This window comes from Triturus cristatus, chromosome 5_1 (genome assembly GCF_964204655.1).
Source record: "Triturus cristatus chromosome 5_1, aTriCri1.1, whole genome shotgun sequence".
NCBI classification, from domain to species: Eukaryota; Metazoa; Chordata; class Amphibia; order Caudata; family Salamandridae; genus Triturus; species Triturus cristatus.
Window position 1 is genome coordinate 855153581 of NC_140587.1, and position 25673 is coordinate 855179253.

Genomic DNA, 25673 nt, shown 5'->3' on the forward strand with positions numbered 1-25673 from the left:
TCTTACTCAATCCCTGTTTTATTTTTATCATCGCCTTTACCGCTCTCCTCTCTCTTTATCTCGCTTTTCTCCCTCTATCTCTAATGCTAACTGCTGGACATGTGCTTCGCCTATGGCTGATACTCTTCATCTCTTTTTTTTATGTCCTTCTGTTTTAAAATTTTGGGATAAAGTTTGGTCATATATCACCCATATTTTTGATCTTTCCTTTCCGTATTCTATCCCCCTCCTTTTTCTTGGCAGTCTTTCTGACTTGCTTGATATTCCTCCACACTCTCATGGTCTCTACGACCTCATGATTGCTCTTGCCTTCCAGCACATTTCTTCGAACTGGAAATCCCTTACCAGCATCTCCATTCAAGCTTGGTGGAACGCACTATGTCACACTCATAGACTTGATGTTTCTTTTGCTTCGTCCTGTAAGCCACCTCGCAATGTGGAACTTTTCTGGTTACCTCTCACTTCATATTTAGATCTTTTGACCACGAAGAAGGTTTCACAAACTAATTTGGAGAACTTTAAACCACCTTGAAATATTTTTTGACTCTCTTCTTTTCTATCACCTTTTGCTTACTCCTCCGGGTTATTATCTATAGTGTATTATATCTTATATTTTATGTACTGACCATGGATCACTCCTGTTTTGCATTCCTAATGATTATTGTTGACATGTTTTAGCATTAAATATTATTTTCCCTTCCTCTTCTTTCCACTTTCCCACTTTCTTTCTTTTCCCTCCCTCCCTCTTCCCTCTTTTTCCCCTTAAAAATTTATTAAAAAAACTTTTTCGGTTTTTAAAATAATATCAGCTATGTTCATATCTTGTGTTACTTGTTTACTATTTTATGTTCTCTCTTGCTGATATTTTTCTGTATAATATTATCTCAATAAAGCTTTGTCAAACAAAAAAAAAAATGGGCAGTTGGGCCTTTTCTCACCTAGCCCCCAGTCACTGGAACAGTCTCCCTGAGGAGATCCGTGCCTGCACTGACCTGTCTCGATGTAAGAAAACGTTTAAGACCTGGCTGTTTAAAGATTATATTGCTCAGTAGGTGTCTTCTTTCAGGCGCCGAGAGATCCCCCTGGGGATGATTCTTTGCGCCATACAAATGAGTAAACAAATTACGCAATATTAGGCAGCTTTTTATTCTAAGAATTTTGATGCAGTACAAAACTATTTGGGAAGTAGCAGGGCAAAGAATATTTTTATTTCAGATACATGATCTTAAATTAACTCTTGCACAGGGAACAGAAACTTGTTTGTGGGGGGGTTCTTGAAATCAGATCACTGACACTATCGGGAGCGGCAGGGGTGCAACTAGACTCAAAAATTGGGGGGGGCTACCACCTTGAAACGTTGGAGCATAATCATTGGACCAGACAAATGAAAAATGCATCTGTGGGGCTCCTGTCACTGTTCTGGTGCAATGCATAACATTGGTCTCACCATAATGAGTGTTTGTATCATTTACAGGGTTTTGCTTTCTACCTAAAGGAATTTTAACATTGCGAATACAAAATACACATTGGGCCAGTAGACCTGGTAATGTGTAGAATGTTCAGCTTTAGTTTATGGAACAATCTGTGGCAAATATTACCTTCTAATTTTCATACGGCATTGACCAGAACGCAACACTTTTATGTTATTTGTACAATAAGATGTTGGCACGGTAGACAACTCTTGCTGTCAGGAGTGTGAGGGTGGCTCTTGTCCCAGTGCTATAAGGCATAGAATGTTGAACCTGTATTCTGTGATAGATCATGGGTTAACTCCCGTCAAATATTCTTTGTTTTGAAGTCCGTGGATACTCATAGTGACTCGAATGCAACCAGGGCCGGACTGGGAACCACAACCGGCCCTGGCCAAAGTGCTTGGCTGCCTCCTCCCTCCCCCCCAGGGTGAAGGGGGGTGCCGCTGAGCTCTTTGTCAGGGCCGGTTTTCAGCCGATTTTGTTACAGGGACGATTTTGCAGCTATGCTGCAAAAACGGCCCTGTAACAAAAAAGGCCCCCAGGAGCCCAAAACCGGCCCCCACCTGTGCGGCGCACCGGGGGATTGCCCGGTGCCCGCTAAGGCCAGTCGGGCCCTGAATGCAACACATGGTTTTAAAGATTTGCAGTAATAATGTGCATGAAGGCCAGATACTGGTAACTCCACATGACACATGGATATCAGTTCATGGTTACCAAAGGTATCAGCTGCTACCTCCAGGTGGATTGCTATTTGGAATTTTCTCACACACCCCTTGGCATCTCATTTTTCAAAGTTCAGAAAGGTATTGGTAGATAGTTAGAAAGTGAATACAACTCTAAAAGTCCAGCTTTATTTTCTTTATTTTATCACCCTTTCCCTATATCTAGCCACAGGGTAGCTAATAAGGTGCAGTTGAAGAGCTAGGCAAGAGAAAATAGGTTAGTCACTTAATGATGCCACTGGAGGTCAAAGGTGTATGATATCACTTCAACTTTTATGGCACTTTAGTGGATTAGTGTCATTGGCAGCACATAACTGACACTTGAATCCATTAACACTAGTAGGAACGGATTATTAAATAGCAACCCCATTCATGTAATAATATTTGGCAAAAGTGCAGTAATGTCTTTGCTACAACTTGGTGATTTCATTTCCACCTAATTCCTGGTCAAGCTATAAGGAGTATGGGGGATGTTTATTTGCCAGAAAGAGTGGTGAATGTATGATATTCCCGTCTAACAGGAACTGTGGAGCGGATTCAGAACAATTGAAAAAGGTTTTGGAAAAACAGGAGTAATCATAGCATTAGAAAAAGATTGGGTTGCATGCAAAGTAGTGTCTAAGGAATTGTGGCAGAAAAGTGGTCATAAAAGACACAGCCTGCAAACCTATTGGCAATCGTATTTGATTTCTGAGTTAAGAGTACTAGTTCTTTGGAATAGGAAGCAATTACTCTAAAAGAAAAATGCAAGCATGTAGCTAGTCAAGTTTAAGCACTGCCACTTCTACTAACCCAGCGTTCCTGCTCCCACTCACTTAATCTACTGTTAAAGATAAGATACATCTAATCCTAATGGCTCTGCCTTTTCATAATTCTATCTCTCCCTTATGCTTCCTTTCCAGCTTAATGTAAATATTAGAGGTGGCTCATGGGAGGTCTTTTTTAAGACACTGAAGTGAATACACAGTCTTCTGCGTCCCAGATCCTATATGGGGCCTACCCTGTTAACTCTTGAATAGTTCCCTTTAATTCTAACTCTCTGCCATACTCATTTACCTCTCTATCACCCCTCACCCAAAAAAATCTCATCACCCCAAAATGTACCTTCTTTTCGCTCCTGCTCTCCTTACGTCTGATTTTTCCTTCTCTCCTTAACTTTTGTTCATACGCCAGTGAGCATCTGCTTGTATAGTACTGCAGCTCTGCCCATTTAGACACCAAAGTTTTGGAAGGACATGTTCTTTCCCCTAACCTCTTTCCTCATACCCTCAGTCTTGTGCCCCCCCCTTCCTCTCTCCATGTCCCTCTTTTCAGACTGCAATTCCTTTGGCTCAAAGAATGGGAATTTCAATGGTTAAAGGAGATACACAAATAAGCAAAATGCCAAAAATCATCCCTTTGCATCACAACTAACATTTTCTTTACTTTAGGCACTCTCTTTCACTCTCTCTTCCTCTTTCTTTCTGTCTCTGTTTCATTTCTCTCCTTTGTCTTTGACACTCACTGATCTCTTTAGATCTATATGTTATAGGCCTGTGCACAGCCGAAGAGTGGAAAAGAAAGGAGTCTTGCACACGATTAATTATGGTGGAGAAAGTAATCTCTATTTCACTTCACCCCTCATTCAACAATCCTTCTTCTTCCTTTATTCTCTGTCACACACACCAAAGCTGTCTTAGGTTAAGGGTGTGCTTTTAAATTCCCTGTTAGCTCTGACACAACTGGGGGTTTTGAAGATGGCATTTCTAAAAATTGCACCAAATTTCACCAAACTCTACATGAACATATGATCTTCTTAGTCCACAAAAAAAGGTTAAAATTGCTCTACTCGTTTGCAGTACAAGTACTTTAAATGGATCTGTGACTTGTATATTGTGTTGTGTGCACGTAAAAGAACAATCACACTCAATGAGTATCTGAAAACACATGATGTGCATAGCATTCCAAAGCCATTAACTAGCCAAGCTCTGTAAGACTGGTTCCTGTCGAGTGAACATTAAATGTTATTTTACCAGAATCTGTATAGTGCCTTCTGCCTTTACTCTGGCATCAAACTGCTCCTTTAATCTAGGTGCCTGCTGAATGGTTTCCAGGAGGTTGCTCCAACTGTATGTAAATATCTTCTCATCTGGTCCTCATACGCCCTCTCCTTCTCTTGCCCATTCCTACTGATATACAGGAATTGATCAAACAAATAATCATTTACAGGCCCCTTCTTTAGCATCACTAAATGCCACAGCAACCTAATATTTAGTGTGCCCTATCAAACCTTACTCAAACAAGTTTCCTCCAGTTAAACAAAGAGAATCACAACTTCCAAGCCTTCTCCCAACCAGCGCATCAGGTCTCATAACAGTGACTGTGACTCTTCCTGTTATATAGAGGGACCACCAATACCTGATCTCCTTCAGTATGAAACTGTCCAGAAATTCCACATTAACTGGAAGGCCTTCAGCAGACATTGACACAATCTCAACCTCATCTTGTTGCATCTTTTCCACCCCAATTTCATAGCAGATGCAAAGGCTAGCTAATGGATTGAAAAGAATAATACCACTCAAGGCATTCACATTCTCAAACCGTGGATGGAAGACACTCTGGCTCAACACAAATGAGGCATTCACACAGGCACACCTTACTTCTCAACACACCCTAAGCCATGTGTGATGTCCTTCCAGAGCATCTGTCACGGGAACTGATACCCTGGAAAACTACTTGAGAAGCAAGTCAACCAGCAACCTTAAGTCTCAGACCACAGAAGCACAAAATAATGTTTACTGGTACACGATAGATTGTGGGAACCTTGGTGCAACGTTTTACCATCCAATCATGCAAATTGCTCAAAGTCAGCATCTAAGATGGATCTCCATTGGACACTTGTCCATCTCAAGCTTTAAAAAGCACTCATTAGAGTACCCGCAATAGTAAATTCCATGCAATGGGCTGGAAAGTGTGTGGAACAAGGCAGTTAGTCTTGTCAGTTTGAGAACACCCAAAAAGTACATGTTTTTAGGGTATTCACGATCTGAAATCTTACCTTTCCTCAATGTGTTTTTGGTTGGAGATTTATTCTGGCCAAGACTCCTCTAACGACCACCCTTATATTTGGTGGGGGTGTAGATGAACAGTTTTCTCCAGTGGAAAACATACTCTCCCCAGCTCTCTTGACCCTTCTCTAGAAAAGAATGAGCATTTTCATAGCAGGTTCCATTCTTCTTTTGCGTATTTCTTTGCCATGTAGAATTATAGCACATGGGAATATGTCAAATTATATTTTTAAAATAGTAAAATCTGTAAACATGAATCTCACATAGCTTTCTGGGTGTGCTACTAGGAATGTTTGTAAATTGCAAAATGTAGAATTTCATGACATATATGCAGACATACTTTTACCAGTGCAGAGTTAATATGTGTTTGTGAAATGGCAACAGTAATGCTTGTACATGATCTCTACTAAGCAGACATAGACAAGGCCACATATCGAGACAGGACAGCACTGTACTGGGCACTATATGTGTCTATTGTGTCACTAGTATTCACTTAATGGAACGTTTTGTATAGAAATTGAGGGTGCAATTGTGAGGACTTGAACACTGAAGAGAAATCCATAAATATGATTTTAAATAGCAAGTCTTGATACAGTTTAGTATATTTAAGACTTCTTTTTGTAGGTGTTGGTGTTGCACATATAACTTTTCTTGAAATCTTTTTTTATTTAACATATTTACAGGACCATTGAAATTATGGGGCGGGGGAGCACCAAATTATCTGGCAGGATTGACTAAATTATGTGGCAACAAAAGCCAAATTATGTGGCACAACTTTTGATTATATTTCTTTATCATTTAGTTTGATTTGTACACATTTTAATACTGTCTGGGCAAAATGTCACCTCAGTACCGCTTGTTTAACAAGCAAACACAGAGATAGGCAACCGAAAGATGACCAATTTAGTTTTGCAAAGGGACTTCCAATGGGGGCAAACACATTTCTTGACATTTGTAGTAACCTTTGATTCATTTGAGCCAAAAATACATATTTTTTGCTAAAATATGCAGATTATGCAGAAGATGACGGATGATGCTGCAAATGTGGCAAATCCATAATTATGCAAAAAACGATGCATCCGCAGAATCTCATAATTGCAGTGGCCCTGTAAATACACAATCAGGCTTCTATGTAGTGGTTCCTACAGCAAATTATACAGTTTAGCAGGACTGTAAATGCTGTAAATGTCCCATAGGGAAACACATTTTGCCAAGGTCAGAAAGGTGAAAGGCTTAGATGTCTCTGCTGGAAGTCATACCCATGTAGATCCTTGGAGAAGACACTGTGCCTATGTAAATACAGATGTACATTTGCTACACGTTTGCCAATTGTATCTATATAGATTTTCATAGCAATGACAATGGAAAAAGAAGAATGAAAATAGAACATTTTTCACCGATTTGAGAAGTCTATGTTTATTTTACACTTCTGGAGCACTACACATTATGAGTCACCTTCTAGCACAAAAGAAATCAAAATACTAATAATAATTGTTTTGTGATGTAATGCACAGCGAATTTCTCCATTTTCTCATGAAGCAAAACTCCTTCTAGCAAGCCATTCTCTTTGACTTTTGTATTCCTTGCTGTTTGAGCTTATTGTATGCCTTTAGAATACCAGTGCACATTTGTGAATGAGGCAGGATCTGGTACTAGCAGCTTTTGTCTCATCTGCTGCTTCCACACCTGGTACCAGAGAGATATTGAGAACTCCTGTTTCTCCTCACTATTTTCCATGAAAGGGAAAACACATCAACTCAGTGAGTACACAAGAGGGATCACCATGGGCTGTGAAAGTAAAAACGTAAAAGAAAACTCGTTCAGCTTAAATATCTAGGGTAGAGCAAGAAAAATACTTCAATGTGATTGTCCAACATGTCAGTTCAGCAGCCTCAGCCCTCTTAGCCCAATGGTCATTGTGCGCTTGGAGAGGGTGTAGGAACATATGACTCTCCAGACCCCAGAGCTCACAGTGCACATCTGTATTATTCTAGTGAACACTATTACAGCTCTGTGTTCTATTGTCTGTTCTAGATGATCACTGGAGGGTGGTGCTGCTGCTGGAGCGGGTAGTACAACATTTTGTATATCCCCCCCATTCTGCATGTTTATATTAATCTGAATAATTAACTAATAGTAATATTATTAATTGGTTTGCTGTGAAATACTTATCAATCATACTAACAAAAGAATTATACGTGGGAATTGCACTTTGCATGGCTATATTAATTGTAAACTAACATGAGTACGCATACTAATAGAAGGAAATTAGAATATTGCATGATATATGTTGCTGTGGTGATGTATTTGTGATTTGTGCTTTATTAAGTGAGTATAAACCGCTCTGAGTGTTGCTTTCTGCTAGATAAATACACATACATATGGGTATTAGCGAAGGGATAACATTTTATTAGCCATTTCTATGTTTAATTACGTTTTTGTGTTTCTTTTGCTTAAGTTGACCATTTCGGCCTAGACAAGATGGCTGAACGAGACGTTGAACGTGACTACCCTGACAACACGAGGTTCTGGGTGAAGTGCGCAGGCGTCACCGCCAGCAGCAGTGGCCTGGACCTGACCCCGGGAGAACATGTACCCTTCAAGGTCTCTCCGGGAACGTCGCCAGCAGCAAAAACAATGAACGATTTAAAAACCGGAACCAGCAAGTGCGATGAGTTCATCACACAAACACCCTGAGAACTTTACCTCGCGACCTCAAGTCGACCAATCAGGACTTTCTAAACCCCGATCCTGATACTTTTTGACATTATTTTCATTATAAAAGTAGGCAGGGAATTGAACTAAAAAACTCGCTGTTCTTTAACGAACTCGATTTCCTGACGTTATGCTGACGGAGAGGACGGTGACACTGCTGGACAGCTATTATCCTAAATCTTTGAGAGACTGAATTGCGGCCTAACTTTGCTGAATAAAGAATTTTCCCCGACTTGACTGACTTAGAGGATGACTTTTTGCCAGATTAGGTAAATATGATGTTCTGCTATGCTGATGATGATTTCTAACGACTCTTGCAATATTTCATAGATAAAGAATATTTGATTAATTGACAAATGTGTTGTGTCGATTATTTGAAGGAGAGAATTAAGATAAAGAAGTAGTGTGTAGATAGATGAGTTTAATCACTAAAATCATAGATAACAACTAAATGATTCATCTCCTTATGAGAGCAATATCTTAGGGTTGAAGTCAATGTATTTAGGGTAAGGCAAAGGTATTCCTTTCATGTCAGCGTTTGGAATCTTAATTCCCTAGGAAAGCAGATCAACGAAGTGTAAGTATTGGTGTTATGGGCCCCACCAATGGATGTATATGAGTGAATTTGAGTTATGGTTTTTATTGTTTTGATTTGGTGATTATTGCTTGTAAATAGCTTATTGATTATTGGTTATTGATATTGATTTATGTACTAACATTCTATGTAAATCGTGTTGAGTTTTATGTTGTTTGCACGGCTTCTGGGATGTAGGAAGTTTGAAGTTTGTAACGGTTCCGTAGTAGAGCAGAGGTAAGCGCTGTTTTCGGGAAAGACAAAATTGTTGTTATCCTGTAGGTACAAAGGACAAACGTGTGACGATTGAAGTTGCACGACGCATTGTCTGGGTTCGATTCGGTGACATCGCATTGTGTTGCCATTAGAGACATTTTCTGTGTGAGAGAAGTGTGTATGATAGCGAAGGTTACCTGTGAAATTCTGGTCTTAGGTACCAGGGATCCAAATGGCATTCCGATAACGCTTATCACTGGAAAGGTAATAGGTACTCTCTGAGCTTGTTAGAAGGACAAAGGAGAGGGAAGCGTTGGCTTTGTTAACATATGTCATAATTCTGTAGTAGAACAGACTGTTCGCTGTTCTCGTGAAAGACAGGATTCTGTGTGAATGTATTACTTTTTCTTGTGTGAAAGTGCGTGAATGTAAAGGCATTCGGGTTAATTGTGAAACTCTAGTTTTATTTCTCAGGAGCATTGGGTCTCCAACAATGTGTCTTAATTCTGGAGCAACGGTTAGCTAATGCTTGTTAGAAGGGTAAGGTAGAGGGATGTGCTACTTTATCAACGGAAGTAACGATTCCGTAGTAGGGCAGAGGTAAGCGCTGCTCTCTGGAAAGACGGAATTCTCGTGAGAAAAGTCTATTGCTATTCCTTGGTTAGCGAAGCGGACAATGGTGGCGTTTTTATATTGTTACAAAAAGAATTGTAGAAATTGAAACAAAAACTTACTGAGCTGATTTGTGAAGGAGGGGTAGACAGGAGCAGGAGCTGCCGCAGTGGCTGCTGACGTCAGAACGACCGTGCTGGGATTGGACAGTCGGTCAGAAACGTAAAATGCTCCGGATTGGTGCGTTAGTGTGCATCGCGCTAGGAGTGGAGAAATACAGGGTGACGTAAACGCTCCCGATTGGTGCGTTAGTGAGAGTCGCGCTGGGATTGGAGAATTGTAAAGTGATATAAACGCTCCGGATTGGTGTGTTAGTGTGAGTCGCGCTACGATTGGACAGAAAAGCGGTACAGTTGTAAAAGAGACTAGTGAGACACGAAAGAAGGGAAAATGTATTACGATCCACCAGAAAAGGAGAAAAAGTCATGGTTTGGTAGAATTAAGAAGTGGTTTAAGAAGGACAAACCGATTGTAACTAGGGAAGGACAGTAACATCCTCCACCGAAACCCCCCGCATCCTTTATGGTTGCGAAATATGGATATCACACCTGTATTTGGTTGGATAATTGGGTCAAGTATACCGAGAAGGATGGAGTGTTGGCTTTTCCGGAACATGGTTCATTTAATTTGGCTGTTTTGAGAAATTTGAGAGAGAAAATGATGAATTTAGAACCGAGACCTTGACCGACTCAATTTGAGGCTTTGACGGAGTGGGAAGACGAGATGCATGACCAAGAAAGACAGAGAAATGGTAGAGGATATAGGTACTTGTTTGTCAGATCATAAAGACATGAGACAAATGATGATCGAATGAGAAGGTGGCGGAATGCGAGTATGACTGAGGGTTTGTTTCCCGTAAGAACTGTAGGAGAGAATGAAGGACGAAAGTGTGTGGAAAAGAGGCATAATGTGGAAGCGAGAGGGTATGGAATGAATTAATCAGAGGATGATGTTCTTGATGATATGTTCTATAAGAATCCACCTCCATATCGACCACAACCAGAAATATAAACCCCAAGTGCCAAAATGAAAGAAACAGTACGAATCATAAAATCGGAACCAGAGTTCCAAGATTTGGGAAGAAACAATTCCATTAGAGAGGTGGAAAAGAAGTCTGGAGGAAAATTAGATGGAGAAAATTCAGCAGAACTAGCAAAAACGACCCTAGAATTAACCGAGAAAATAAGAGAATTGACTAAGAATCTAGAAGCGGTAACCGTTCCAGTAACGATAGGTCCAGTAATGCCTGTTTTTGATAAGCAGAAAGATAGCGAACATTGCTTGACAGTCCCTTATAAAAATAGTAAACCGGTTGAACAACCAAGAATGAGTCAGAGTGAGAATCCATGGAGACAGACTATGAGTATGATTGAACCGAATTTTTCAAATAACCCGTTTTTAGGTCAAAACTGTGCAGAAAAGCGTATGACGATAATAGAGACAATGTCAGAAACTCAAAAAGATTTTGGACAAGGAAATGTAGAAAAGCCAGTGGGACCATCAACAGAGGAGTTGAGTGAATGGTTGAGAAGCTTGCAAAAGAAAGACAAAGAATCCCAGTTAATAGATGTAGCCAAATTACGAATGGTACCGGAAGAATTAACCCCTTGGGTGCCAGGCCTTTTCCCCCTCCTGTGCCTGGGGCTTCCTTAGCGGGTGGGTTTCATGACGAGATAGTCTCGTCATGGGCACAGCACGACTGTGCTCCATGACGAGACTATCTCGTCATGGGCACAGAAGAGGTTAATAGTAGGAACTATCCCGACAGAGAAGTAAAAAACTTACAAAGATGAGGAGTTGTTATTTTTGTGCAAAAGCGTAACATGGAGAGCAAAAAGTCTTCATGAAAGATTAGAAGAAGTGGCAAATGAAAATGGTATTGATATTGAAAAGGTAAAAGCCCTACAGAAACCCTATCGAGTGGATTTCACCGAAAAAAACATTGAAAACATGAATACCACAGAACGAATAGGTCATATTAAAGAGATAATTATTTTGTTGAGAAAAGGGGGAGATGTGGACAAATGGAAAAGCAGATGGTATCGTAAATGAGATGAAATTTCAGACAAAACGTTTTCAGCCTACCCTGTGACAGAAAAAGAGAAGGTTGTGACAGAATGCCCTATGAGAGAGATTCCAGGAGGAGGATATGTACATGTCCCATGGACTAGACAGGATATTTTGTCACTTACAAATGACTTCCCTCGACTGCGTGAAAAACCCGTCGAGTGGTATAGACAGGTGGACAGATTTGTGAAATTATCCAAAGTATTGTGGATTGATCTTAATAGCTTGTTTGACATAATAGTACCAGCAGATCTATGGACAGAATGTAAAATAGTAATAGATTGGCAAAATAAGAAAATAGACGAAGTATTGAGATATGCTAAATATTTCAGTGATGAAATTGAAGCAAAACGGCGAAAACTGAAAGAGAAGGCTATATGGGCACAGGTAAAAGTAGCAGAAAGACAGGAAGCACAATTAGCAGAACAAACTGGGTCGAAACAAAAATGTAATCCTGGGAAAAATAAAGGGAATAGTGAGGAAGCTAAAAATAAATTTCCGTGTCATAATTGCAGTAGGATAGGGCATTGGAAATCCGAGTGTAAATTTCCTCCAAGTACTAACGATGAAAATCCATCATTGAATCCATAGGTGCAGAATGAGGTGAGAGGTCAACGACAATAGCAGGGTGTAACACGACAGAATCAGGTGTCAAAACCACCTTTTCCACAGAACAAAAATTGCCTGAAGTATAGTAAGGAGAATGGATTCTACAACGAAGAACAGGTAAATAAGCCGCAACACGCTAGCGCTGCTTCGCAGTATTGGCTGCAACGCGATGAAAGCGATTCAGAAGAGGGTTATTGACAGTGCCGAAGGGAGGAAGAAGAGTGCGTACTTGGCGCAACTCTAGAAGTAGACCAGACAGGCCCATTTGTAGATGGAAAAGTTAATGATGAAAATATTACTTTCCTAGTTGATACTGGTGCTACTCGATCAACTGTTAGATCAGCTGATGTCAAGAATCTTCCTCTCTCGGATGAAACGATCCAAGTAGTTGGTGTATCCAACAGACAGATTAAAACTTACCTTACAGAACCAGTGAAATTTAGTATAGGGAAATTTTATGAAATGCACGATTCGTAGTGTGCGATACCAGTCCTGTGAACTTGCTAGGTAGAGATTTATTGTGCAAGATGAATTGCACCATATTTTGTACTCCAGATGGAATATCCTTTGAAACCCCAGATGATGATGTGCTGTATAAAATGACAATAGCAAACAGAGAGAAAGAGGTTACAGGAACCTATGCTGTATTTAACCCTGATGAATTACCAAAAGAATTAAAACAATCAGTAAAAGCAGAAGTTTGGGACTTCACAGGAGAAGACATAGGATTGATGAGGAATGTAGATCCAGTAAAAATAACTGTAAAAGAAGGAGTATGTTACCCAAATGTCCCACAATATAAATTGACCCCTGAAATAATCGAAGGAGTTACTCCAGTGATTGAGAAAATGATAAAACAAGGAATTTTGAGAGAAATATTGAGTAGCCCATGTAATTCACCAATAATGGGACTGAAAAAGCCTAGTGGGAAGTTCAGGATAGTGCAAGATCTGAGAAAGATAAACAAAATTGTTGTACCATGTTGTCCCATTGTACCGAATCCATCTATGATTTTATATCAGATCCCTCATGACGCAGAATGGTATACAGTGATTGATCTGTGACATGCTTTCTTTTCCATCCCATTGCATCATTACAGTCAGCAAATTTTTGCATTTCGTTTCGGTGAGCGTATTTTGGTGTGGTGCCGAATTCCACAGGGGTATACAGAAAGCCCCTCAATATTTAATCAGCTATTGAAAAAGTCTTTGGAAAGTCTGGAAATGCCTGAAAATTCAGTACTAGTCCAATATATCGATGACCTGCTTGTGGCATCGAAAACTCGTGAAGCTTGTGAGGTAGACACAGTAGGTAGGGAATTGAACAAAAAAACTCGCTCTTCTTTGACGAATTCGATTTCCTGACGTTATGCTGACGGAGAGGACGGTGACACTGCTGGACAGCTGTTATCCTGAATCTTTGAGAGACTGAATTGCGGCCTAACTTTGCTGAATAAAGAATTTTCCCCGACTTGACTGACTTAGAGGACAACTTTTAGCCAGATTAGGTAAATAGGATATTCTGCAATGCTGATGATGATTTCTAACGATTCTTTCAATATTTCTTAGATAAAGAATATTTGATTAATTGACAAATGTGTTGTGTCGATTATTTGAAGGAGAGAATTAAGATAAAGAAGTAGTGTGTAGATAGATGAGTCTAATCAATAAAATCATAGATAACAACTAAATGATTCATATCCGTATGAGAGGAATATCTTAGGGTTGAAGTCAATGTATTTAGGGTAAGGTAAAGGTATTCCTTTCATGTCAGCGTTTGGAAGCTTATTTCCCTAGGAAAGCAGATCAACGGAGTATAAGTATTGGTGTTATGGGCCCCACCAATGGATGTATATGAGTGAATTTGCTGTTGAGGATTTTGGTCTGTGACGAAAGGGGAATTTGATGTTCCACGCTGCAACACTGCCACGCCTTCCAAATCATTTCTTTGTAATGTCATAAATGTAAATGTAAATGCCAGCATTTGTAAAGTGCACAGCTACCTCCGGAGAGGTGTCCCGGCGCTGGGGGCCGTCGGGAAGATTAAGCAAGCTATTGCCCAGAGTCACATGGTGCTGGGCTAACCTGCTGCCGGAGATCGAACCGTGAACCCTCTGGTCCGGAGTCAGGCACCCTGGCCGCTGCACCACACCTCTCCCACACCCTCCCTATACCACTGTGTGCTGCTGGTGGCCTCCGACTGACACTAATCACCTGGTGTTCACAGAGGGTCATGCTAGTTGCGGCGCCGCTTCTCCTGGAGTGTGTCACAGGGAAATAAAACAATCACCAGCGCTGACGCCTGCACCAAGGCACTTCTTGCTGTTTCTTGGACTACAAAATGTGTAAGAATCATGGATCACATTATGTTAAGGGACTGAGAGGCCCAGGCATGCAGCAGATACAATGTATCTAACTAGAAATCAAGGACTGTGCCTGATGGACCAGGGTCACCATAGCAACAAGTGAGCTCTTTTCTCTAGTCCCAGCTTGCAGGCCATCATGATGTGAATTGTCTCGGCAGGCAGAATTTCAGCAGTGCAATCAGGTGCAGCACACACTGGCTGCTTTTATGCCACCAGAGCTCTTGGCAAGGCTGCCAAACAGTTAGAGAAGCCAGGGGCGGTGTAGGGGTCACAGTTGCGACCCGTGGAGGCCCCTAATTGACCTCCATGTGAGCATTTAAAGTGAACACCGTATAAAGTAATGGATAATAAATGTAAATTAAGATGACACAAGTCACCTCTTAAACCACAATGGCTTTAAATGCACCTGAAAATTACACCTGGTCTATAGAACAGAATATGTCCCAAATACAACAGATCTGATAAGACACCAATGAAATTTCTCTTGCAAACATTTATGACAGCTGACACTATTGGCCTGAATGAGGACATTCCGTGGAGCAGTCTAACTTGACTTAGACTAGTTTTTTTCCTGTAAATGTAACTTTATTTATATTCATACTCTATGAGCCTTTCCTCTGCTCATGAATGCGTATATATTTTTCTTAGGCCTGTATGATATAAATTTTAACAACGATTTCTGAGCATGCCTCTGATTTCGGCCGTTCTTGACTTCGTAAGTCAGTCAGTGGTCATATAATAATTATTGATATGAATTGACATATTTTTTTAGGACTCATGTGCCCCTCCCCGAACATGAGGGGTGTTAAGACTGTGTGCATATTGCGCTCCGCGCTCCATCAGTTTATGTTGCGTGGCATATTTACCAAGCACCACAATGTACAGTTAGACATTATTCAACTTCACGATCGGGTGCTAGTTTGGTTTCTTGTGAGCACGTGTCATCCCTACGCTCACATAACAAAATTACATCTTTAAACACTTTTTTGATAATTACTGAAGGGACCACCATATAGCGCTTTGGGGTTCCCACTCTCACGTATCCTTCTCGCAGTAGTGGAGGTAATTTTCTCATAACATAATCCCCAGAATATCACTTCCGGCGTCCCGGACATCTTGTACAGGCAATACGGGTGGCGGTCTAGTTTCTGGAACGTAGCCACGCCCCCTTCACTGTTTACTTCCCGAGACGCAGTGACGAAACACGCTTGACGGATCGCATATCTGGGAGCCTACCTGTTGGACCTTCACCAGACTTGAGCTGCTGGCGGGGTCATAGGTTTACGGTAAAGTTATCTCGACGCAACCGTGAGTATATTTTATACGTTTCCCTCGTCAATTTCAGAATGACAAAGGGAGTCGGTATGCGGCTCTTTGAACCTAGTTTTCACCACGCATCTGAGGGGATACTGTTCGTAGATAGCATATACCGTCTCTGATCTCGGCAGTCTCACCAGCGCTTTTGTGCCTCGCGCTGAGATCAGTCCATCCTTATTTTCCCATCACCAATTGCGTGTGTAAATCTTTTAATTAACTGGCTGCTGAAATCTCAATACACCTTATGTCAACACGCTAAGGGCAATTCTGCCACTTTTCGAGTCCCATGCTTGTGGGAGTATATAAGTAGCAGTGACAGGGATTGCACCCGCGTTATCATTACTGAGCAGGCACTGTTCCAATATGTTCTAAGAATATGTAATAACTGTAGTAAGCATCTACCAGAGTGCTTCCGGGATTTTTGTTTTACATGTTTCTTTATCTGCATCAAACAAACTTGATACGCTGTTGTTCCCCATGAGAATAATTACCATATGGGTTGTCCTTCTATTTCAATTACACTTGACGCAGATCTTCCTGACGCACTTGTTGCTTGTTTATTTTTCTTCCTCCTTTTTAGGACACTAACAATTAGTGTGTTCCTACCCTGACCACATTGTCTCCACAGCCTAATAGGGTGAGTTTTGTATAAAACCAATAGTACCATGCCTTCTATGAAGTATAGATTAAGTCCGCCTATAAGAGTCTGCTGTTTGCCTCGATAAAGTCCTTTTAATACATACTCACATTCAAGGCATGCCACGGTTTCTCGTTTGACATAATCCGTAGCTGTAACTGAACCAAATGCCTCGAATTGTTTTACTATAACAATGTTTTTTCCAAAAATTGTGTGTTTTTCCTTCACAGGTTGTGTGTTCTTGATTTACACGGCACCACACTTTTTTAGGGTGCTGTACGTGTGGCTACCACTGACACCTCTTAGAGGTTGTGGCCACCACCAAAAAGGTGCAGGTAGCCGTATACATTGGTCCTGAAGAATTGCCATTTAATCAATATCCAGGCAAGAAACATGTTGACCTTTTTTATTATTGTTGTAGCACATATCACTCATACACCTAATGGTGAGAGATGTGCCAATTATTTTTAATCAGGGTGTTGACCACACTTTATTAAATTTGTTTGAAGTGGATCACCTACCCTGTTTTAGTACACTTACCTTTCACTCCACTTGCACCTACACTAGTTATTTCAACTAACCATTTCCCCACACACCTCGCTCACCGGCGTTTGGAAATAAAGATCTCCGACAGGAAGGCCCCCTTGGGGTGCCTGATCGGGCATTGCACCGCCGGCCCGATAAGGAGCAAAGACCCGGTGATGAAGCAAGACACCCGCTTGTTGGGTGTGTGAGGGTCTTCATTTCCAGTAGGAGTATCTTTTACTCCGCGCAATTAGACCGCGTTCACACCATCACCTTGGGACTTAGTGATTCTAACACACACGACGTTATTATTAGGAACTGCATACCCTCTTGTTAAATACTGATTGTTGGGCATGTATGCTGGACCTGCAATATCATCTAGTTAGAGTATTATTGCAAAAGCCCCTCCTTTCCCCCGTCTTGTTTGAGAAACATTTTAAGACACCAAACAAAGGCAAATAGAAAACTCCAAACTGGAGTTTGTAGAATGAATAATAGGCAAGTAGAAATCTAAGATCTGCACTCTTCATTTTAAAATTGCCTTAAATTGGTCATTGTCTGTAGGTGGAGTGTTATGTAGTGATGCTGGTAGGGCTTCACCATGCAATACTCTCGCAATACACCAAAGATGGTCCTTGGATTCACAATAATAAATCCTTAGCTCAGTCCTGGCAAAGTGGCAAAGACCAGTCAGGCTTTACTGGAGGAACATGTGTTAAACATTTTAGAGAGGAACGGGAGCAGTCGCCTAGGATCCACGCAGGAAACTTTCCTTGAGGCAGTTCTGCCAAACAGGGGTTTCCCCTCCCCTCCTCCCATGGGGCCAGTAGCTTTGGTTTTTAGGGCTTGAATCTAGGAGCCATCCAATTGTGGAGTGTGACAGTGATCACGCCCACACAGTGGTACACTCTTGCCACTTTTGGTAAGAACGGAGCCCCCATTTACATATTTAGGTCCTGATGAATGCCCTGGACCCTCCTGGGCCAAGACGGCATAAACATGTCGACCTCTAAACACAACCGTTAGGGGACACTAATTCCCCCACATACCGTCACCTGCTTTTAAACATCATATAGTTACCGTTCACATTAAAAAACACAATAAGGATAACTATAATTAATTTTAATCTCACTCACTCATACACAGGCCCCCACTTAGTTTAGATGTGCATCCCTCTCGTCAGGTGTATGCCCGCCCTCTATCAAACCAAGGTTTTAGAGGGCGAGGACTGGTCAATGATGAAGCATGACACCAGGTGCTGTGTGAGACCAGTCCGTTACTTTTTGTGAGATGTCCCCTCTCACAATATAACTCAAACCTTATAGTGGTTATCACTTTAGGAGCAGCTCTTTTGTGGTTAAACAAACATTCTAGAGAACCAACATGAATAATAAGTCATTGACACGAATCAATAGAAATCCAACACCAATTTATAAAAATGAAGTTGACTTTTATATTAATTTAGAAACCAAAATACACAAGATCAGTTACATATAATGAGAGGTATTGATTTTAGTAGGAAAACATAAAGCACTGTAATTCACTACTGCAGAAGTTTTGCATTGAAGTCAATGGGAAAAAGTGATAGTGACATTTGGTCACTTACAGGTCAAGTTGAGTGGAACCTACGGAGGGTAAAGGTGATGTGGGTACCACGACTCAGCCACGGCAGTCAGTTTGATTTTACCTGGCTCGTGCAGCTCGGGTTCAGAGTTGTCCTGGCTGTCCTTACTGTGGGAGCTGCGGTAAAGCTGCTTTCAGTGCCTACACTGTGCTGGTAGAGAAGAGGGTGCAAAAAGCTGACAACAAAGCCACTACTGATGTTGGAAGGAGTTCCGTTGAGTAAAGGGTTTTTTGCTTGACTGGTGATCAACAAGCCTTGACAGCGGTAAGCAAAGAAAAAAGCTATTTCAAGGTCCGGAGGTCCAGGGGGAACGTAGCTGCCTAAAATGTTGTGGAGGGCAGGCCTCCCAATATTTTACCACTTTTTAAAATGGCAGAAGTCTTCCTTAACTATACAGACCAGATAGCCCACCCTAGTGGTTTGGCTAACCTTCTGGAAGTGTACACCTCCTGAATACCTAATTTTTCCACATGGCTGGGTTTTAAATGTGTCTGTGGGCAGGAGGAAGGGATTTTCCTCCTTTCGGTAGGCAACCTGGTTGCATATCACAGGTGTTGCACCCTCTGAAGCTCAGTGCATTGATGTGCCACTTCACTAGCCTCCTCTCATGGAGGTAGGTGTGACCTCCTTCCCATCCAGGCCATTGCTGCTGATTCCTGGGAGAGTTCACACCTCCTGGCAGGGGTCAGATTCTAGTCTTGGCAGCAGCAAGTATGTGCTGGCAGCCAGAGCACAGAAAAGGCAGGGGCGACCAGTTGGGCAACCTCTAAGGTATACACTTGGGTGCATGTCATCCTCAACATACGATTTTTATCAGGGGTGATAAAGCATGTTGTTTGATGCCAAACGCAATATATTTTGGCTGTACTATAATGGAGCTAGCAACCTCGGGTTTGTCCAGGTGCCATCCGATATTATCCTATAGACCGTCTATCACTTATAGTGTCATTTAATGGTAAAGACCACTTTGGGGACTTATACACTTGCATTCACATGACCACACCTTTAATATAATGTACCCTGCCTCCTGGGCTCAAGAGACCTTCTTTAAGGGTGACTAGAATATATTAGAAATCGTGCATTGACTTTGCGGCACATTGTAAGAGCAAAGTTGAGTTCGAGCAGTTTGTACAGCTCCTGCAGTCTGCAATGGCAGACCTGCTGTTAGTAATTTACTTGGGTCACTTATGGTACCACAAACAGTGCTTCAGGCCCTGGTGACCCCTTTAACAACCATGCCCTGGGTACCACTGGTACCATATACTAGGGACTTATAAGGGTGTCCTTTGCCAATTGGGGTTACCAATTCACACATATCAGTTATTGGGAGAGAGCACTGGCACTGGGGCCTAGGTAGCAGGCTCCAGTGTACTTTCAGAGTAATAAACATTAGGATTGGGATAAAAAGTGGGGGGAGACCATACAAAAAGTGCACTTTCCTACATTCATGATAGAAGAACTTTCATTTTTATTGGCAAGTGAGGTACCTACTCCCTTTTGGAATTGTATACATGCCACACCCATACAGTCATGATGTGTTCTTGTGGTAGATGCTGGAACCAGAAAATGTGAATTTGGCACTGCACTTACTTCTAAACACTGGCACTTATTTATGACAGTCTACCACATGGTGGCGCTATCTATTTTTTAACAGAACTCATAAATAGGAAAAGTGTATATAGTTAACAAAAATAATAAAGCTGCAGGGTCCAACCATCCCTACAGCCTGCGGTGACCTGAAAATACATCGGACCTGGCATATATTTTTATAAATTAAACACTGGTCTACAGCTGTAAATGAATCACTGGGTTGACTTCTACAAAAGGCTATGACTCTGACCCAACTAACATCTACACGTGCCGTTTATCTTGACAACAGTTTGCCAAACACATCACGAAACTCATTGCATGGACATCGTTTATTTTCATTACTTTTAAGGAGGGGGGTTAAAATAAGCTCTAGTTAGAGGTATTAAAATGTTTGTAATTCTTCATCTGCGTTACGAACATTATGAACAGGTTTCAATATGTGCGTGCAAAGGGATGTAGGATTCCTCACACTTTGTGCACTGTTTCCTCCCTTATTACCTTTCATGTGTTTTATACCGATAAAGCTGATAAATGTGGGGCCTCTTACTGAGTGTTTGTCATGAAAGTGAACTTCCATAGACTATTTAGCATCTCCTGTTCTTAAACCTTGAACATGTCTTCTATCTCTCTTTGGTCTGATTATTGACCGGGTATACTGCTGTATATACATACAAAAGATGAGGGGGCATATTTTCGATGCAGTTTGCATTGCATATGCACCAAGAAACATGGTACATGTGCAATGCAAGCCTAAATTGAGATTTATGAAGCCTCACAAGGCCAATTTGCGCGGTCCTGCGTGGCTCCATAACTCTAGAGTAAAGCAACACAGAGCAAATTGCTGAGTTGCCTTACTCTACCACCAGAAGGCAATTCATAGGCATTGCGTGGGTGTTCCCACGCATCTCCCATGGATTTTGAGGCAATCGCAGATTTACCAGAATTGAGAAACCTGGGAATACATCGAAAATATACGCCTTCCCAGGGGAGGCGTAACAAAGAGAAATATCTTTATTTCTCCTTGTCACTTCCTCTTTCTTTGTATGCTGCATTCTGCAGCACAGACAGAAAGAGGAATATGCCTCAGGAATTGTTTTTGTGCAGGAAGTTACACCTTCCTGCACAAAAACAATCATGCATGCAACAGAAGAACCTTTTCATCATGATGCAAGGGTGCCTATGTTTGCACCAGGCTGCCAAAAGGGTGTCAGTGAAGGGGAAAATATGGTGCATTCATGCCCTTTCTCTGTCAAGCAGTTCAGTGCAGCAAGGTGACTTGCTGCACTGCACTGCAGGATCCTTGCACTGCAGTGTCACTATGACTAACAAACATGTTGGTGGTATAAGATTTCCTAAATGTAATTTTTGTTCTAAAATAAATGAGGATACTTATGTCGAGATCTAATGTGATTACATTCAGTAACTGCTTAAAATGCTATGTATTTGATTATGTCACGCGCTGTACTGTTTAATAAGTCATTACTCTTTGTTCTGCTTTTATGAAGCCCTTTCCTCAGAATTTTAGACTTTACAACCTTACTGCCAAAAGCACATTACTTACATCTATAGATTGCCTTCTTAATTTTTGTTCAAAATATTAATGTCCACTGCAAGGAATGTTACCTATTATTTTTATGCGTGCTGTGATTTGGCATGTAAAACACTATTCTCAGCTGTGTCTTTTAAAACAATTTTCTGGCAAGTGAATTATCAACATTACACAGTTTCAATGTCAGAAAGACTATAACTTTCTGATTAAACCCAAGAATAAACTTAAAATGAAAGCCACTTTTTTGGAGATATACAATAGATTCCATTAAATGCTGTTCAGATGATGTATGTGAATTAATGGAAGATGAAAACTGAGTAACCACATTGGAGGAAACCAAATAATGAACAAACTATCTTAAGGAAAGTCAGTTTTAAGGAAATACCAACAATTAAAAAGACATGTTTTAAAGGAAAGATATGTAAAGGAAAAGTTTAAAATTATATTAAACTTAGATGGAGTTTAGGACTACTGTGTTCAGACATGGGCAATGTTTTAGGTGAGGAGAAGTTTTTAGGGGTCAGGAATAATTGGTTTTTGGGCATAGAAAAGGGTTATAGTGTTCAGAGATGGGTGGAGTGTAGGGGTGAGGAGGGAGTTTTAGGTTTCATGGTTGAGTGGTGTTTAGGTGTGTGAGGTGTTTTTAGGTTTCAGGGATGGGTGGATGTTAGAAGGGCGACCTCCGGGGAGCCAGATGGTGTCGGACTGACCACCCCGAGAGGCACCGTTCCGTTAGGAAGTAGCCGAGTGCCGCTGAGAAGCCTCCTGGGCGAGGTCCTTCTCCTAGGATCGTACAGCCAAGTAATCCCCCCCACCACAAAGGAACACAACAAGGGTATCAAATCTTACAGGTCTTTATCGGTTGCAAAAGGCAGGTTTCTGTGGCAATATTTACAGGTGGATCGAGGGATCCCAAAGAGTCTCGGGGTCGTTCAGGGACGGGGTAGCAGGACAGTCTCAGTACCAGCCTGGTACGGGAACACCCTGCGCTCAGCTCTCAATCCTCGAGCTGGGGGGGTTCCGGGAGCCGGGACGTCGTCCGCAGGGCTCGGAAGGTTGCCTCGTTGAGGTCGAGCCGCGACGAGGTCAGCAGGGCTCCGATGGTCACTCCTTCGAGGTCGAGCCGTGACGAGGTCAGCAGGGCTCCGATGGTCACTTCTTCGAGGTCGGGCCGCGACGAGGTCAGCAGGGCTCCGATGGTTACTCCTTCGAGGTCGAGCCGCGACGAGGTCAGCAGGGCTCCGATGGTCACTCCTTCGAGGTCGAGCCGTGACGAGGTCAGCAGGGCTCCGATGGTTACTCCTTCGAGGTCGAGCCGCGACGAGGTCAGCAGGGCTCCGATGGTTACTTCTTCGAGGTTGAGCTGGAATGAGGTCAGCAGGGCTCGAGGTCCGCATTTCAGGCAATGAGTCTCTCTCCGTAGGGTCAGCCGCGATTCGATCAGCAGGGCTCTCGACTCCAGGATACAACTACTGTCCTGGTTGTGGGTTGCCCCAGATATATGGCTGGAGCCCTTTGATGTCCGGACCCTCGCGCTGGGGGGGCGGAAGGGCCGGGATGGAAGAGTCCAGACACCCAGCGGGGGTGGGGCCATCGCCCAGGTTGGCCGGAGGGCGATCTGGCCCAAGCGTCGGGGGCCGGCGGGAGACCCCATCGAAACTCCCCTCCTCCGGGATCTGTGGAGTGGCCACTCGACCCCCTTGGGTCGGGTCTTGGCGCCTCGATGTCGGGGCTTCACGGGGACCGAGGCCCGGGCGGGCCACGTCGCGAAGGCTGATGCGGGTAGCGGGGTACAATCTCGGGGGGCTTCGAAGGGTTGGGGTTGCCCCCGTTTGGACTGGTCGGAGGGTTCGGGACCACGCCACGAGGCCGGGTCCAACAGGCGTCCCCCCAGCAGAAGGCAGGGAGAGTCACCCATCTTCTTGGGTGTTCTCCTCGCCGAGGCGGAAGAAGCGAGATAGGCCGTCGGCGTTGGCGTGGTCGTTGCCGGGCCGATGGTCTACAGTGAAGTCCATCCCCTGCAGAGAGATGGACCATCGCAACAACTTTGGGTTCTCGCCTCTCATCTGCATTAACCACCGCAAGGGCCGGTGGTTGGTTTGGACCCGGAAGTGGGTGCCGAAGAGGTAGGGCCGGAGCTTTTTGAGGGCCCACACCACGGCGAAGGCCTCCCGTTCAATGGTGCTCCATCTTTGCTCCCGGGGCAGCAGGTGCCGGCTGATGAAGGCCACCGGCTGGTCAATCCCCTCAGAGTTCACTTGGGACAAGACAGCTCCGACTCCGTATTCCGAGGCGTCAGTCTGTACCACGAACTCTTTGCTGTAGTCGGGAGCTTGTAGCACGGGGGCGGTACACATTGCTGTCTTGAGGGTCTCGAAGGCCGCCTGACAGAGGGGCGTCCAGTGCACCTTCTTTGGTTGTTTCTTTGAGGTGAGCTCCGTGAGGGGGCCCACAATGCTTCCGTAGTTCTTAATGAACCGCCGGTAATAGCCCGTGAGTTCCAGGAAGGCCCTGACAGCGGTTTGGGTGGCTGGAGGCTCCCAGGCCATGATGGCGTCGATCTTTGGCTGGAGGGGAGCCACCTGGCCGCTCCCCACTTGATGTCCCAGATAGGTTACAGATCCTTGGCCTATCTGACATTTGCTGGCTTTTATTGTGAGCCCGGCCCTTTGGAGGGCGGTCAGAACCTCCCAGAGGTGCTTCAGGTGTTCGGCCCAGTGGCTGCTGAACACCGCAATATCGACCAGGTAGGCGGCGCTGAAGGCTTCTAGGCCGGCCAGTACTTTGTTCACTAGTCTTTGGAAGGTCACCGGGGCATTCTTCATGCCGAAGGGCATCACTCGGAAGTGGTAGTGGCCATCGGGGGTGGAGAACGCAGAACGCTCTTGAGCGCCCGGGGTGAGCCTGTTGGCGTGGAGGACCCGGAGGGGGTTCCTCGGGGACTCCATGTCGACCAGGTAGGTGACGGGGCTCTTTTTCTCTACCACCTTGAAGGGCCATTTATCCTGGAGAACACAGGGGTCAATGGACGACATGACCCAGACCTGCTGGCCTGGCTCGAACTCGATGGAGGAGGTGTTCTGGTCATACCAGCGTTTCATTTCCTCCTGGGTGGCCTCGAGGTTGGCTTCGGCCAGTTCCCTGAATTTCCGGGTTTGATTTCGCAGGGTCAGGAGGTACCGGTAGACGTCGGGCAGAGCATCCTGGGTGGTAGTCTCCCAGCCTTCTTTGACCAGGCTGAGGGGGCCCCGGACAGGGTGTCCATACAAGAGTTCGAAGGGGCTGAACCCCAGAGACTTATGCGGGACCCCCCGATAGGCAAACAGGAGGCAGGGCAGCAGGACGTCCCATTTGCGTCTGAGGGGCTCCTCCAGGCCCTTGATCATTCCTTTCAGTGTCCGGTTAAATCGTTCGACTAGTCCGTTCCCCTGGGGGTGGTATGGGGTGGTGAATTTGTAGGTGACCCCGCATTGTTGTCACAGGGACCGCATGTACTTTGAGATGAAGTTTGTGCCTCGGTCGCTCACGACCTCCCGGGGGAACCCCACTCTGGAGAAGATTCCCATTAAGGCCCGGCCCACTACGGGGGCCGTCACTGTTCGGAGAGGGATGGCCTCAGGGTATCGGGTGGCGTGATCGACCAGGATGAGGATGAAGTGATGTCCTTGGGAGGTTCGGGGGTCCAGGGGCCCCACGGTGTCGATCCCCACCCGCTCGAACGGGGTGTTTACTATTGGAAAGGGCTGGAGCGGGGCTTTGACTTTTCCCCCACTCTTCCCGCTGGCTTGGCAGGTCGGGCAGGTGCGGCAATGGTTGTCCACGTCCTTCCGCATTCGGGGCCAGTAGAAGTGGGTCACCAGGCGGCTGTAGGTTTTGTCTTGCCCCAGGTGTCCGGCGAGGGGCACATCATGCGCCAGATTGAGGAGGAAGTCTCGGAATCGGAGGGGGACCACCAGCACCCGGCTGGCCCCC